The sequence below is a fragment of the Pseudorca crassidens genome, chromosome 5 (genome assembly GCF_039906515.1).
Source record: "Pseudorca crassidens isolate mPseCra1 chromosome 5, mPseCra1.hap1, whole genome shotgun sequence".
Taxonomy (NCBI): Eukaryota; Metazoa; Chordata; class Mammalia; order Artiodactyla; family Delphinidae; genus Pseudorca; species Pseudorca crassidens.
Genome location: NC_090300.1, coordinates 115,897,942 through 115,916,162, shown reverse-complemented (window position 1 = coordinate 115,916,162; position 18,221 = coordinate 115,897,942).

Below are 18,221 nucleotides of genomic sequence, written 5' to 3'. Positions count from 1 at the left end.
GTACTCAACAATAACAACCCTGACTCAATTTTATGGGAAGAACTGGATGACATAAAGTTCAAGTATTTAAAGGAGAGCTTGATGAACCCACCTGAACTTGGACATCCCAATTATCAGATTTCCTTTTTGTATATAAAGAGGAAAGGAATGACTTTGAAGTACTTACCCCAGAACACAGGGACCACCATCAAGCCATAGGATATGATAGCCAGTTACTGAACCCTGTGGCATGGGGGATACATCCCTTGCCTTAGAACCATTATGGCCACCACCCTTTTGGTTAAGGTCACTGAGAAAATCCTCGTAGGATCCTCTTTATTTATTTCTGTACCTCATGCAGTTGAAAGTCCCCTGAATTCTTATCACATCGACATTTCTCAGTCATCCCCCACATCTACTATGAAGCCCATTTGTTAACTGCTTCTCACGTAATTCTTTTATATTTTAATAACCTTAACCCAACTACTTTTCTCCTCTTCATCACCAACAAAGTCCCTCCTGACTGCTTAACACTGATAGACTATCTCCTGACTTCTCCTGATGATCTATAGGAAATTCATTGGCTAATATTGACTTCTCATGGTTCACTAATGGTTCATATTTAAAAGGTGACAATGACAAATATTGTGCTGTGTATGCCTTTACAACTCCTTTTGATGTTGAGGCAGCATCTTTACCTATGGCTACTTTGCCCTAGTAGGCTAAATTTTATGCTTTTACATGTAATTTAACTAAGGACAAAACTGCCAGTAACCTGATAGTAGATATGCTTTTGGAGTAGCTAATGATTTTGGAATATTTTGGAGGCACCAACATGTCTTTCTTACTTTCAGTGGAAATGCAATTTAAAACTGCCCCAATATTCAGGAATTATTCAATGTAATATTTTAACTTGCCAGTTTAGATGTTATTAACATTCCTGGGGATTCTAAACTTGACTCTTTGGAAGCTAAGAAAAATCACCTTGCTGATATTTCCACAGGAATGCTGCTCTTAAAGGGACCAGCAGCAGCCAAATCTGTGTCATTTGTCCAAAGGGATACTTTCACCAATGATAATTTTGAAAAAACTGGCTAGAGATACCCAAAATTGGCCTCAGAAAATAAAAAAAAAATTAAAAACTCAACAATTTTCGGTTTGTAAGAAGAGAAAGCTCTGGTTTGAACCAAATAAAAACCCAGTCCTATTGGAGATTCTAAAATTCCCACCCTTCACCACTGTATATTCATTAAACCATTGGTCTACTGAACAAATGACAGCCTTTCTGGATCAGTGTTGGTGGGGAGACTTTATTAAAAAGGCCACAAAATGCACCTATCTCTCTTATCCCATTTGTCTGAAGTACAACCAAGGGAAGCCTGTCAGTACTGCTCCTGGACATTTAAAATTGCGGAATGGACCATTCGAGGTCTGGCAAATGCATTTCATACCACTACCTCCATCTCATGGATATAAATATGTTTTAGTCATGGTCTGTATGGTTTCACACTGGACTGAAGCCTTCATTTGCGGAGAGGCTACTGTTTCTTCTGTGGCTAAAGTCCTTTTAGAAAAGTTATCCCTACCTGAGTATACCCCTCTCAAACTTCTTAGTGATTAAGGAACCCATTTTACTGTCCAGGAACTTTCATACATCTGAACTCAGTTGGCAACATTTATAGGGGCTCTCCAAATATTTTGGCTGAAAGCATTGTCATTGGTCCTTCTAAATCTCAGATTCACTTTGGAATGCATTAACACTCACACTTTGAGATAATCACAGGATGCCCAATGCACTTGGCTCCTGCTTCTTTTGACTCACAACTGATAAAAGGAGAGATACTCAATTACAGCAAAGGTCTAATTTCTTCCATAAAAATCATCATGCTTCGGTACAGAAATCTTTTCATGGTGAGCCCTCGGGAGATGAAGACCTTAAGCATCACCCCTTGCAACCTGGAGATTCAGTCTATTGGAAAAGACCCCTCCAGAAGAACTCTCACTGGAGAGACACCTATCATATACTGCTAACCAACACTTGTGCTGCCAGCCTCCAAGGAATAGACTTGGATTCATGTGATGCACCTAAAGAAAGTGCTGAACCTTGGCTACACATCATCTTGTGACCTGGAAGTAAAGATTTCCTGGAACTGAAGCAGAATATAGCTAATGAGACAGCTTTCCCAAGACATCCGGACCAGGCCTGTTGGAAGTTTGTCAAACATTTGATGACGACACAACACTTCAAATGATCTCCAATGATCTTAATAACAATGATCTTAATAACATGTGGTCTTTAGATAAAAAGTGCCTGAGAGTTCTCCTACCTATCCCTCCTTGTTACTTGAATGAGACTCTAATAACTTTCCAATCTGTGCACTTTTTCTCCAGCACGAGACACTATACCCAGGAAAGGTCCTTCCTACTCCTGAGGAGCAAACAGTCACTGAAACTAGAAAACCTGACTCTTAATCATTGATGCTATCAGAAAAAGATATTGATCAAAAAAGAAAAATGTAGAAAATTAATAAACAGAAACCTCAATTAAATGGAGTTAGGAGACAAGAAGGGAGAACTCTCACACCCTGTGACCACAGCAAAGTCCAACGGGAAAACAAAGACTCGTCTTTCCTGGTAAGGATTCAGCCAATGAAAAGCATGGACTCTTTGTCTTCTACAGTCCTCTCAACTTCCTTTTCCTCTCTATAACATCCTTCTCCTTCCCTTGCCATGTGAGGACTTGCAGGTGGCTTGCCATGGTTGCAGACCCCAGAACTGCAATTCTTTGCTGCTCCTGAATAAACCCATTTTTGCTGGAATAACACCTTGCACTTTATTTGTTTTAGGTCAACAAATGCAAAGAGAAAAGTTTTCCTTCTGCTGACATATATATTGAAACAATTTAAGTGGATGATTTGAAAATTGCAAAAGGTTGTGTAATAATAGCTTCCATTTAAAGGGTTCCAATGCATGAAGTGTGTTACAAGTTACAAATTCACTGTGACTTGTATAATGTCCACAAGAGCTCTCTAAATTGGAAGTTTCAGTATGATGCTTGTCCTACATTTAAAAATACTGAGGCACAGAATCATTAAGTAATATGACTGAAGTCCTTACAGTACTAAGTATGAGAGTATTTACTTGAACCAAGGCTGTCAGATTCCAGAGTGTGAGCACTACAGTGTCTTGTCACTAAGTTATGTATTCTGACAATTTCATTTTATTAAATTCTATTTTATCTATATTATCAAATCTATTCTATCAAAATCTATTCTTCAAAAAATCACTAATATAGAACACAGAAAATTGGATATTTAGTCTGGATCCCCACCAGAGGAAAGTAAACTATTAAAAATAAATTAGTATGGCTTTACTGATATGAATGGAAAATTGAAACATTGCTCTCCATTTTGATCATCTTATATATTCTACTTTTCTCCCAATGTATGTTGTTTTTTTGGTTTTTTTTTTTTTTTTGTGGTACACGGGCCACTCACTGTTGCAGCCTCTCCCGTTGTAGAGCACAGGCTCTGGACTCGCAGGCTCAGCGGCCATGGCTCACGGGCCCAGCCGCTCCGCGGCATGTGGGATCTTCCCGGACCGGGGCACGAACCTGTGTCCCCTGCATCGGCAGGCAGACTCTCAACCACTGCGCCACCAGGGAAGCCCCCAATGTACGTTGTTTAAGGTATTTGATATTCATAAATCAAAATGTACAACTATTACCATTCACACTAAAATTACTAAATTGTATGAACTGTTTGATTTTAAAGAAGTCTGAATATGTTTATAAATTTTCCATATATGCAGAATTCTCTTCACTGTTTAATAACATTGTCTAGTGGATTTTGATTTAAATCATTCATTCTGTTTAAATATTCCAAACAGTTAGTTAAAAATCTTCTGAACCATTTTGAAAGGAAGTTACTGCATAGTGATTTTAGTTGAATATTCAAACATATTCATATATTTAAAACACTTGGATAACAACTCCCTTACCAGTTATTAAAGCAAGGGGTGTTATTCAGGCTAAAATTATCTAGAAAAAAAAATTGAGATTATTTCATCACTTTTAATATACTAAATGATAGACATAAAGTTTGTTAAAATATGGGAACTGTGGGTAAGGAAAATACTATAAATCAGGAGAACAGAGTATAACAGAAGAGCACATTTAGAATGTTGATGAAATCGGAATGTGTCTTGGGATATATAGTGAATATTCATTCACCCAAGAAAAATTTATCTAATCTTTATCTAAAAATTCAGCATTTTAATTACATGGCTAGATTTGAATTAATATGTTTACCAAGGATATGCATTTTAGTTTTACTTAACCTCATCATAATTTGATTAAACATATGAATGATTTTATTCTTCTGCTGAATACTTGGCACTTTCTGCATTTACACAAATGAAAGCTTAGGTATTGGAAATAGACATTGGGTTTTATACCAAATCTAGTCTCTTTGCATTGATATTAAACTGTTATATATATTAATAATAGAAAAATATTTTTGAAATATTATAGAAAACAGAACTGAAACATTAGTATTATTCCTTAATGAAAGCTTTCTATTCTCTCACAATTTCTAGAAAGTTGTATGTTTTTGTGATATATTAGTTTTTTTTTTTTAATTCTTTTCATAGAAAAAAGTGCTTTTAGGTAAGATTATACTTGAGAATTAAATTAAAAAAAACCTAATAGGCACTGACTTGGTAAAGAAGGGATGAATAAAGTATCTCTGTAACCAGCAAATTAAATTTCTCAACTCATAGTATGAGATCTTACAGACTTGATGTTACATTTGGAGGTAAATATTAAAAATATAAAATGTTTTTTATATGTGACTGTTGAGGGAGATATCTTAACTTAGATTCCAGTCACCTTTCCACTAAAGCCGAAATAATTTTCCTGATATTCAATGTTTCTTCTATCACAAGAAAGAAAAATGCTCTTAAATACGTTCTCCATCATATGGCTGTTTTGGTTAGACTTTATCCCATCAGGAATAAACAAGCAGTGCCCTAGGTTTATGCCCTTCTTAGTAATAAAAATTAGTCCACAGTAATTAAACTGCTTCCTAACCTTTGACAGATAAGTCATTATGATTTAAATGGGTTTATTTTTATTTTGAAGGTAGAGTGGGAACTGAACAAGATTTCACTGACATTATGCCAAATGAATAATATTCTACAGAAAAATGAAAACTTAAAGTTTTTAACAGCCTAGTTTTAAAAGTCTGTTTTACAGTTGAGAAATCCTGCCACTCATTGATTAGTTTACACTGATATTTCCCAGACTTTTAGTGCTCTTATCTAAGTTATAATAAAAGTACTATTAAAAAACTTGTTTTGATGGTTTAATGAAATGTTATATTTTAAAAACATATTGTAAGCCATAAAGTATTATGAAACTAAGCTATTACTATAATATAATTAATTGAGTACAAATTTCCCAAAGGAAGAAACTGGTGGAAAAAAATACAAATATATATACTTGATTTAAAGATGTTGTTTGATAGATTATGGAAGGGTAAAAATATTCTTAAATTATAACTGATGATCACTTTTTAACTTTACTATTTCTAGAAATTTCTTTTTCCATGTATGCTTAAAATGTCAAAGAAAAGATGCCAACATTTTTTATCTTTGGTCTTGAAACAGATGTTGTTAATATGAATTGTGCATCTGTCCTTTGATGACAATATGAGTCGTGTTCTGAGTTCTGGAGAGATGTGTGTAGATGGCCTAGATTGTGCCTTTTAGGACACATGTAAGCTCAACAGCAGAAACGAAGTAAACACACATTCCAGTCCACTCTTCTGGTTTTACGCTTTGCAAATTATTTTTCAAGTATATATATTTGCTGTAACTTCTGTATGTATTATACCAGGCTTTTATACATTTATTTTAATGTCTTATTTAAATTAATATTGTCATGGGCTCAATTGTGGACCTCCCCACCCACATTTGTATGTTGAAGTTCTAACCCTCAGTACCTCAGAATGTGACCATTTGGAAATAAGGTGTTTAAAGAGATAATGAGGGTAAAATGAAGTCATTAGGGTGGGCCTTAATCCATATGACTGTTACCTGATAAAATGAGATTAGGACAAGGACAGACCCAAGGGAAAGATCAAGTGAAGATAAAGAGAAGAGAATCATCAACAAGTCTAGAAGAAAGGCCTCAGAAGAAACCAACCCTGCTGACACCCTGATCTCAGACTTAGACTAATCCATATGTTTCATGATGCCATTTATTAACGAAACTAAAAATTATGGTAAAAATAGATTGTTACTGTCAAGGACAGTCACAATGAGTTCATAAAACCCAGAGAGCTGAAATGACCAGAAGCCAATACTTCTGAATCAAGACCCAGTGAAATTTTATATGTAATACTGCACTTATAGTTGATTAAATATGTTTGACATTGTTTGTCTTTCACGTTAGAAATGTGTTTGATTGTGAAAAGCCCACATTAACAGAATTTTTTAAAACTTATTGTTCCAAACAACCATAAGAAAATGAATTAACCAATTTTAGGAAAATTCTTGAGAATGTTTTTGATATCTCTTATCTTCAGTTAAAATGTACTTTAGCATTATATTTATCAGATACCAAAAAATTATAAATATTTACTAACTGAAAGAAATAAGCAGTTGTTACTCAAAGTGGCTGAGAATTCCACTGTTAACACGTATAGAAAAGAACAAAATAGTGAGTGGGAACTTTTTACTGTATTTTGGATGCTCGTTTGCAGTTTGGGCTGTTACTCTTTCCGTTAAGTATCAAATAAAATTATGAGGGTCTAGAGTCTAGGATCAGTCAGGGTGAGTCAGGCTCAGAGGGTGAAAGAGGATGCATGTTTGAACAGGAAAATGATTGGATGCATTAGTGTGGTAGGAGAATTTAGGACTAATTTCCCCTAAACTGTCAAAACACATGGATGGGGCTTCCCCGGTGGCGCAGTGGTTAAGAATCCATCTGCTTATGCAGGGGACATGGGTTCGAGCCCTGGCCTGGGAAGATCCCACATGCTGTGGATCAACTAAGCCCATGCGCTACAACTACTGAGCCTGTGCTCTAGAGCCTGTGAGCCACAACTACAGAAGCCCGTGTGCCTAGAGCCCGTGCTCCGCAACAAGAGAAGCCACCGCAATGCGAAGCCCACTAGCCACAACTAGAGAAAGCCTGCTCGCAGCAATGAAGACTAAACACAGCCAAAAATAAAATAAATAAATTTAAACAAAACAAAACAAAACCAAAAAACCCACTGAGGATGCCCTTTATCTTTCTAGGCAGCAGTGTTTGGGGGTTGTTCATTCTGATAGAACAGGGAAACTGGACCAGCACAAGGGTCAGTGAGCAGAGCAAAAGGGTAATTGGAGGCCTGGCATAGCATGGGTTATTAGATTGCTTTTCAGCTAAGTACTCAATAGAAATAAGTAGCAATCAAGAAAAATTAAAGTGAAAAAATCATAACACTAACATCTCTAAAAAAATAAAGCAAAAATAGCATCACTTTGTGGCCTATTAAAAGAGCACCACACAGTAGAGGTAGGTTTTCCAGCAGAATAGAGGAGCAGTTGTGATTCAACAAAAAAGTGAACCAGAACCTACCCACCCCCCCACAAAAAAAAGTCACCTGGAGACATTTTTCTTTCTATAGTTCAGTGAATGATTTAAAGGTGTTACTCAGCATTTTATGGAATGGTGGAAATATTCTTAAATTATAACCAGCAATCAATTTTCAACTTTACTATTTCTAGAAACATGTCTGTCTAAAATGTTACAGAAAAGATGTCAACCTCTGTCTCTGATCTTGAAACAAATGCTGCTGGTGGCAGGAGCAAGCTAGAGAGTTTCAACTTTATTCAATACCACTGTGACTCTATTGTACCATCCATATTGGTAGAGCCAGCCCATTTACATAAGCATTTTCAGTGTCAATACTTTCATAATTCCCTATGTTCAAAATCAATTCTAAGTTCATTAATACCCTAGAAATTTTTTCCTGTGCAATTAAGAAAAAATAACAATAAGTTTTTACAACTGTTATGGCATTTTAATCCTGGATTCCCTTTTGGATAAATTACCTATCTTGTCACATCCTGGTTTACACTGGGCCACCATAACACATTTATACAAGTAACATAATTGTATCCTGAACTCAGCTGCCAGCTGATTACATTTTCATTCATAACCCGTCTCAATTGCCCTGCTCATTATTCTAGGTTAAAAAGGCTTTAGATAAAGGAAATCTTTATTTACTTACATGAATTAGATCTGAGTTATGCATTCTAACCTCCATTAACCCATTCTTAAATTACCCACTACGGACATGTGAAATCATTTAAAACTCATTGATACTCATTCTACACAAAGCAATATATGTAAATAAAAGTTTTAAGGCTTTTGAGATATTAAACCATAACAACATTTTTAAGATGTTGTATCTATACCTCTTTTTGCAAGGAAAAAATCCGTTTAATTACTAGGAACAAATAACAGCAAATTCTGTATCTTTCACTACCTACCTCTTCTCTTTCTCTAGGGTCTTATGTCATCAGAGTAACTTAATAACAACCCTTCTTACAGGATTTGATTATTTGGGGTTAATAGTGACATTATCAATAGAATGCTATATAATATTTAAATTGAAAGACTTTCTGAGAAATAAAACTAACCTGATTTTCATTCCCTTACATACTGTTCATATAAAATGTGAATTTACATATGAATTTTCAGTTCTGGAAAAAGAGAAGTCATTTGTCACTTTGGTTTGTAAATATATATTAAGGTCAGGTGACCTCAATGGCTTGACTAAATTTCAACTTATATAATTACTATTTGCCTATGCAAATCACTCCTTTAATTAAAATTGCATAATATAGGCCCAGTTTCATGATGTAAATTATGCTAAGTTTTTTGAGTCATTAAACTTCACCAAGGATCGTCCATGCTTCTGCACTAGAGTTTCATGGATTTATTTCTAAATCATATAACTGATGAATTGGAACACAAAGCAGCCATTTTGCTGCAGCAGCTTTATACAAATGATCCTATGAAAATATAAAAGCATACCATTTTATAACCCAGTAGTACAGACAAGCTATATCTATCATCCATATCCTTAGCCTCACCTAATTTTGACACTTTTGCTTTCTAAATGCCTATATTGTTATATTTTTATAGAAATGTGCTATTTATTTAATCAGAGAAGTAATTGCTTTGAAGTATGTTAGAATTAGGCTAATTTCTAAGACATTCTGGATCTAGTCTTCCCAAATTATTGTTATAGAAGAATCCCTGCACTGATGTGAAATATAATGTATTTGAAACTCAAATATAACAGAACTTGTGACCAGTCTGAAATATATGGTAGTAGGAAAAAGTATAGAGAGATATACACTGTGACTTTATGTAAATGGTTAATAATGAGAAAATTATCTCACAAAAGCAATAGAAAAATTTCTTTAAAAACCATCTTTTATGCTTCCTCATTCTGAAGTTTTGCACCACATCAAATCCAGTCTCTCTACACACTCTGGCTTTACTATCCTGTTGCCCCTTCTTTCATTTTCTCTGTTTTCCCATTCACATCTACCTACATGCTCCTGCCCTGCCACTATTTCAGTTGCCCTTTACTGGTGTCCTAAATACCTTATGGGTGTCATTGGCATCCCTGTTTCATCTACTGTCCTTGCTGCTCACAGAGAAATCTTTCAGGGTTGTCACATTCTTATTGTAAAACTGAGAGTGACATGTATTCTTTTGCTGTCTCCCTTTTTTTCATTTGCTTTTTGAGAAAATGAGGGCTTGAGCTTATTTACACATACTAAGGGGAGAAAGCCAATAGAATTAGAGCAATTGAAAACATAAATGAAAAAGGTGATAATCAGAAGATCCTAGAATAAAAGGAAGGAGAAATGACGCTGAACTCTGATGAGAAATTAGCTTTAGGCAAGAGAGAATGTGGGTCATAGATGCTATCAGAAAGGAAGGGGGGATGCCCATATGAGTTATCCTGATCTTAGGGAGACAAAGAAACAGATGATCTCTTAGGAGTAAAGAAAAATAGTAGTAGGTTTTTCTTGGCTTGCAAAGAATAAAAAAGGCCACTGAAAGTATACACCAGATTCAAGTGAAGTCAAATACTAAGGCCACATTACAAAATTGGAGAGAAATGACTTTGCTTTTTCTGAAACAATCACAAACCTCAGCTCATTCAGGAAAAGGAAACCACTATTGTTTTCACGGTTCACTTTTTATTTCACTGTACTTCACCACAGAATTGAAATCACTCACAACTTCAGGGACAAGAACATCCAGGAAATTTATTATTATTATTATGGAAAACCTGAACAAACTTTTTGACCAACCCAATAGTATCCAGTCTGTCTAGAGTAGAGATTTCAGACAAAGGTTGACATTGAACAACACTTTAATGTAATTTATTTTATTTTTTATTTTATTTTATTTTACATCTTTATTGGAGTATAATTGCTTTACAATGGTGTGTTAGTTTCTGCTTATTAAAAAGTGAATCAGTTACACATATACATATGTCCCCATATCTCTTCCCTCTTGCATCACCCTCCCTCCCACTCTGCCTATCCCACCCTTCTAGGTGGTCACAAAGCACCAAGCAGATCTCCCTGTGCTATGCAACTGCTTCCCACTAGCTATTTATTTTACGTTTGGTAGTATATATATGTCCACGACACTCTCTCACTTTCTCCCAGCTTACCCTTCCCCCTCCCTGAAACCTCAAGTCCATTCTCTAGTACGTCTGCATCTTTACTCCCATCTTGCCCCTAGGTTCTTCATGACCATTTTTTTTTTTTTTTAGATTCCATATGTATCTGTTAGCATACAGTATTTGTTTTTCTCTTTCTGACTTACTTCACTCTGTATGACAGTCTTTAGCTCCATCCACCTCACTACAAATAACTCACTTTCGTGCCTTTTTATGGCTGAGTAATATTCCATTGTATATATGTGCCACATCTTCTTTATCCATTCATCTGTTGATGGACACTTAGGTTGCTTCCATGTCCTGGCTATTGTAAATAGAGCTGCAATGAACATTTTGGTACATGAATTTTTTTGAATTATGGCTTTCTCAGGGTATATGCCCAGTAGTGGGAGTCCTAGGTCGTATGGTAGTTCTATTTTTAGTTTTTTAAGGAACATCCATAATGTTCTCCATAGTGGCTGTAATTTACATTCCCAGCAACAGTGCAAGAAGGTTCCCTTTTCTCCACACACTCTCCAGCATTTATTGTTTGTAGATTTTTTGATGATGGCCATTCTGACTGGGGTGAGATGATATCTCATTGTAGTTTTGATTTGCATTTCTCTAATGATTAATGATGTTGAGCATTCTTTCATGTGTCTGTTGACAATCTGTATATCTTCTTTGGGAAATGTCTATTTAGGTCTTCTGCCCATTTTTGGATTGGGTTGGTTGTTTTTTATGTTGAGCTGCATGAGCTGCTTATAAATTGTGGAGATTAATCCTTTGTCAGTTGCTTCATTTGCAAATATTTTCTCCCAGTACGAGGGTTGTCTTTTCATCTTGTTTATGGTTTCCTTTGCTGTGCAAAAGCTTTTAAGTTGCATTACATCCCATTTGTTTATCTTTGTTTTTATTTCCATTTCTCTAAGAGGTGGGTCAAAAAGGATATTGCTGTGATTTATGTCATAAAGTGCTCTGCCTATGTTTTCCTCTAAGAATTTGATGGTGTCTGGCCTTATTAGACCTAAGTAGGTTTTTAATCCATTTTGAGTTTATTTTTGTGTATGGTGTTAGGGAGTGTTTTAATTTCTTATTTTACATGTAGCTGCCCAGATTTCCCAGCACCATTTATTGAAGAGGCTGTCTTTTCTCCACTGTATATTCTTGCCTCCTTTATCAAAAATAAGATGACCATATGTGCATGGTTTATCTCTGGGCTTTCTATCCTGTTCCATTGATCTATATTTCTGTTTCTGTGCCAGTACAATTCCACCTTGATTACTGTAGCTTTGTAGTATAGTCTGAAGTCAGGGAGCCTGATTCCTGCAGCTCCGTTTTTCGTTCTCAAGATTCTTTGGCTATACGAGGTCTTTTGTATTTCCATACAAATTGTGAAATATTTTGTTCTAGTTCTGTGAAAAATGCCAGTGGTAGTTTGATAGGGATTGCATTGAATCTGTAGATTGCTTTGGGTAGTAGAGTCATTTTCACAATGTTGATTCTTCCAATCCAAGAACATGGTATATCTCTCCATCTATTTGTATCATCTTTAATTTCTTTCATCAGAGTCTTATAATTTTCTGCATACAGGTCTTTTGTCTCCTTAGGTAGGTTTATTCTTAGATATTTTATTCTTTTTTTTTGCAATGGTAAATGGGAGTTCTTTCTTAATTACTCTTTCAGATTTTTCATCATTAGTGCATAGGAATGCAAGAGATTTCTGTGCATTAATTTTGTATCCTGCTACTTTATCAAATTCATTGATTAGTTCTAGTAGTTTTCTGGTAGCATCTTTAGGATTCTCTATGTATAGTATCATGTCATCTGCAAACAGTGACAGCTTTACTTCTTTTTTTTGGATTTGGATTCCTTCTATTTCTTCTTCTTTGATTGCTGTGGCTAAAACTTCCAAAACTGTGTTGAATAACAGTGGTGAGAGTGGGCAAACTTGTCTTGTTCCTGATCTTAGTGGAAATGGTTTCAGTTTTTCACCATTGAGGACGATGTTGCCTGTGGGTTTGTCATATATGACCTTTATTATGTTGAGGAAAGTTCCCTCTATGCCTACTTCCTGGAGGGTTTTTATCATAAATGGGCGTTGAATTTTGTCAAAAGCTTTCTCTGCATCTATTGAGATGATCAGATGATTTTTCTCCTTCAATTTGTTAATATGGTGTATCACACTGATTGATTTGCATATATTGAAGAATCCTTGCATTCCTGGGATAAACTCCACTTGATCATAGTGTATGATCCTTTTAATGTGCTGTTGGATTCTGTTTGCTAGTATTTTGTTGAGGAGTTTTGCATCTATGTTCATCAGGATATTGGTCTGTAGTTTTCTTTCTTTGTGACATCTTTGTCTGGTTTTAGTATCAGAGTGATGGTGGCCTTGCAGAATGAGTTTGGGAGTGTTCCTCCCTCTGCTATATTTTGGAAGAGTTTGAGAAGGATAGGTGTTATCTCTTCTCTAAATGTTTGATAGAATTCACCTGTGAAGCCATCTGGTCCTGGGCTTTTGTTTGTTGGAAGATTTTTAATCACAGTTTTAATTTCAATGCTTGTGATTTGTCTATTCATATTTTCTATTTCTTCCTGGTTCAGTCTCAGAAGGTTGTGCATTTCTAAGAATTTGTCCATTTCTTCCAGGTTGTCCATTTCATTGGCAAACAGTTGCTTGTAGTAATCTCTCATGATCCTTTGTATTTCTGCAGAATCAGTTGTTACTTCTTCTCTTGATTTGAGTCTTCTCCCTTTTTTTTCTTTTGGATAAGTCTGGCTAATGGTTTATCAATTTTGTTTATCTTCTCAAAAACCAGCTTTTAGTTTTATTGATCTTTGCTATCATTTCCTTCATTTCTTTTTCTTTTATTTCTGATCTGAGTTTTATGATTTCTTTCCTTCTGCTAACTTTGGGTTTTATTTGTTCTTCTTTCTCTAATTGCTTTAGGTGTAAGGTTAGATTGTTTATTTGACAAGTTTCTTATTTTTTAAGGTAGGATTGTATTGCTATAAACTTCCCTCGTAGAACTGCTTTTGCAACATCCCATAGGTTTTGGGTCGTCGTGTTTTCATTGTCATTTGTTTCTAGGTATTTTTTTATTTCCTCTTTGATTTCTTCAGTGATCTCTTGGTTATTAAGTAGTGTGTTATTTACCCTCCATGTGTTTGTATTTGTTACAGATTTTTCCTGTAATTGATATATAGTCTCATAGTGTTGTCGTTGGAAAAGATACTTGATATGATTTCAGTTTTCTTAAACTTACCAAGGCTTGATTTGTGACCCAAGATATGATCTATCCTGGAGAATGTTCCATGAGCACTTGAGAAGAATGTGTATTCTGTTGTTTTTGGATTGAATGTCCTATAAATATCAGTTAAGTCCATCTTGTTTAATGTATCATTTAAAACTTGTGTTTCCTTATTTATTTTCAATTTGGATGATCTGTCCATTGGTGAAAGTGGGGTGTTAAAGTCCCCTACTATAATTGTGTTACTGTTGATTTCCCCTTTTATGGCTGTTAGTATTTGCCTTATGTATTGAGGTGCTCCTATGTTGGGTGCATAAATATTTACAATTGTTATATCTTCTTGGATTGATCTCTTGATCATTATGTAGTGTCCTTCTTTTTCCCTTGTAATAGACTTTGTTTTAAAGTCTAATTTGTCTGATATGAGAATTGCTACTCCAGCTTTCTTTTGATTTCCATTTGCATGGAATAACTTATTCCATCCCCTTACTTTCAATCTGTATGTGTCCCTAGGTCTGAAGTGGGTGTCTTGTAGACAGCATATATACAGGTCTTGTTTTTGTATCCATTCAGCCAGTCTGTGTCTTTTGGTGGGAGTATTTAACCCATTTACATTTAAGGTAATTAGCAAAATGTATGTTCCTATTACCATTTTCTTAATTGTTTTTGTTTTATTATTGTAGTTCTTTTCCTTCTCTTGTGTTTCATGCCAGAAAAGTTCCTTTAGCATTTGTTATAAAGCTGGTTTGGTGGTGCTGAATTCTCTTAGCCTTTGCTTATCTGTAAAGCTTTTAATTTCTCCATCAAATCTGAGTGAGATCCTTGCTGGGTAGAGTAATCTTGGTTGTAGGTTTTTCTCCTTCATCAATTTAAATATGTCCTGCCACTTCCTTCTGGTTTGCAGAGTTTCTGCTGAAAGATCAGCTGTTAACCTTATGGGGATTCCCTTGTGTGTTATTTGTTGCTTTTCCCTTACTGCTTTTAATATTTGTTCTTTGTATTTAATTTTTGATCGTTTGATTAATATGTGTCTTGGTGTGTTTCTCCTTGGATTTGTCCTATATGGGACTCTCTGTGCTTCCTGGACTTGATTAACTATTTCCTTTCCCATATTAGGGAAGTTTTCAACTATAATCTCTTCAAATATTTTCTCAGTCCCTTTCCTTTCCTCTTCTTCTGGGGTCCCTATAATTCTAATATGGGTGTATTTTTTTTGTTTGTTTGTTTTTAAATTTTTATTTATTTATTTATTTGTTTGTTTGTTTTTGGTTATGTTGGGTCTTCATTTCTGTGCTAGGCCTTTCTCTAGTTGCGGTGAGCGGGGGCCACTCTTCATCGCGGTGTGTGGGCCTCTCACTGTTGCAGCCTCTCTTGTTGCGGAGCACAGGCTCCAGACATGCTGGCTCAGTAGCTGTGGCTCATGGGCCTAGTTGCTCCGTGGCATGTGGGATTTTCCCAGACCAGGGCTCGAACCCGTGTCCCCTGCATTGGCAGGCAGATTCTCAACCTCTGCAACACCATGGAAGCCCTGTTGGTGTGTTTAATGTTGTCCCAGAGGTCTCTGAGACTGTCCTCAATTCTTTTCATTATTTTTTCTTTATTCTGTTCTACAGTAGTTATTTCCACTATTTTATCTTCCAGGTCACTTATCCATTCTTCTGCTTCAGTTATTCTGCTATTGAGCCCTTCTAGAGAATTTTTAATTTCATTTATTGTGTTATTCATCACTGTTTGTTTGCTCTTTAGTTCTTCTAGGTCCTTGTTAAATGTTTCTTTTATTTTCTCCTTTCTATTTCCAAGATTTTTGGATCATCTTTACTATCATTATTCTGAATTCTTTTTCAGGTAGACTGCCTATTTCCTCTTCATTTGTTAGGTATGGTGGGTTTTGATCTTGCTCCTTCATCTGCTGTGTGTTTCTCTGTCTTCTCATTTTGTTTATCTTACTGTGTTTGGGGTCTTCTTTTCGCAGCCTGAAGGGTCATAGTTCCCGTTGTTTTTGGTGTCTGTCCCCAGTAGCTAAGGTTGGTTCTGTGGGTTGTTTAGGCTTCCTGGTGGAGGGGACTAGTGACTGTATTCTGGTGGATGAGGCTGGATCTTGCCTTTCTGTTTGGCAGGTCTGTGTCTGGTGGTGTGTTTTGGGGTGTCTGTGGCCTTATTATGATTTCAGGCCTCTTCTGTGGTAATGCATGGGTTTTTGTTCCTGTCTTGCTAGTTGTTTGGCATAGCATGTCCAGCACTGTAGCTTGCTGGTTTTTGAGTGGAGCTGGGTCTTGACATTGAGATGGAGATCTCTGGGAGATTTTTGCTGTTTGATATTACATGGAGCTGGGAGGTCTCTTGTGGACCAGTGTCCTGAACTTGGCTCTCCCACCTCAGTGGCACAGCCCTGACACCTGGCTGGAGCACAAAGAGCCTGTCCTCCACACAGCTCAGAATAAAAGGGAGGAAAAGAGAAAGAAAGAAGAAAATAAAAAGAAAGAAAGATAGGAAGGAAGGAAGGAATAAAGAAAGAAAGGAAGAAGATAAAATAAAATAAAATAAAGTTATTAAAATAAAAAATTATTAAGAAAAAAATTTTTAAGTATTAAAAAAGGACAGATAGAACTCTAGGACAAATGATAAAAGCAAAGCTATACAGACAAAAATCACACACAGAAGCATACATACTCACAAAAAGAAAAAAAAGGAGAAAAAATATATATATATCGTTGTTCCCAAAGTCCATCTCCTCAATTTGGGATGATTATTTGTTTATTCAGGTATTTCACAGATGCAGGGTACATCAAGTTGATTGTGGAGGTTTAATCTGCTGCTTCTGAGGCTGCTGGGAGAAATTTCCCTTTCTCGTCTTTGTTTGCACAGCTCCCGGGGTTCAGCTTTGGATTTGGCCCCACCTCTGCGTGTAGGTCACCTGAGGGCGTCTGTTCCTGCTCAGACAGGACGGGGTTAAAAGAGCAGCTGATTCGGGGGCTCTGGCTCACTCAGGTCGTGGGGAGGGAGGGGCACGGAGTGTGGGGCGAGCCTGCGGCGGCAGAAGCCGGTGTGACGTTGCATCAGCTGGAGGCGCGCCGTGCGTTCTCCCAGGGAAGTTGTCCCTGGATCACGGGACCCTGGCAGTGGCGGGCTGCACAGGCTCCCAGGAGGGAAGGTGTGGATAGTGACCTGTGCTCACACACAGGCTTCTTGGTGGTGGCAGCAGCACCTTTAGCGGCTCATGCCCGTCTCTGTGGTCCACGCTGTTAGCCGCGACTCGCGCCTGTCTCTGGAGCTCCTTTAATCGGCGCTCTTAATCCCCTCTCCTCACGCACCAGGAAAGAAAGAGGCAAGAAAAAGTCTCTTGCCTCTTCGGCAGCTCTGGACTTTTTCCCGGACTCCCTCCTGGCTAGCCATGGTGCACTAGCCCTCTGCAGGCTGTGTTCACGCCGCCAACCCCAGTCCCCTCTCTGCGATCCGACCGAAGCCCGAGCCTCAACTCCCAGCCCACACCTGTCCCGGCGGGTGAGCAGACAAGCCTCTCGGGCTGGTGAGTGCTGCTCAGCACCAATCCTCTGTGCGGGAATCTCTCTGCTTTGCCTCCGCCCTCTCCTCCGTGGCTCTGAAGCTTCCCCCCTCCGCAACCCGCAGTATCCGCCTGCGAATGGGCTTCTAGTGTGTGGAAACCTTTCCTCCTTCACAGCTCCCTCCCACTGGTGCAGGTCCCGTCCCTATTCTTTTGTCTCTGTTTATTCTTTTTTCTTTTGCCCTGCCCAGGTATGTGGGGAGTTTCTTTCCTTTTGGGAGGTCTGAGGTCTTCTGCCAGCGTTCAGTAGGTGTTCTGTAGGAGCTGTTCCACATGTAGATGTATCTCTGCTTATTTGTGGGGAGGAAGGTGATCTCCGCATCTTACTCTTCTGCCATCTTGAAGCTCTCCCCTAATGTAATTTAAATTTCAAGAAATCTTCTCCCTCAATTGCTAGTTCAGATTCTCTAGCTTCGTACAGAATCCTTTTATTAGAGTTCAAAAGAGAAACAGAACCAATAGGATACATGATTCATATATATATATATATATATATATATATATATATATATATATATATATGTGACTGACAAATACAGGGATTCTATAGAAATCTGTAGAAATCTTGATACATATGAGGAGATTTATTAAAGGACTTGGCTCACATGATTGTGGAGACCTCTCGTCGGCAACCTGGAGAAGTAGGAAAGCCAGTGGTATTATTCAGCCCAAGTCTGATGGCCT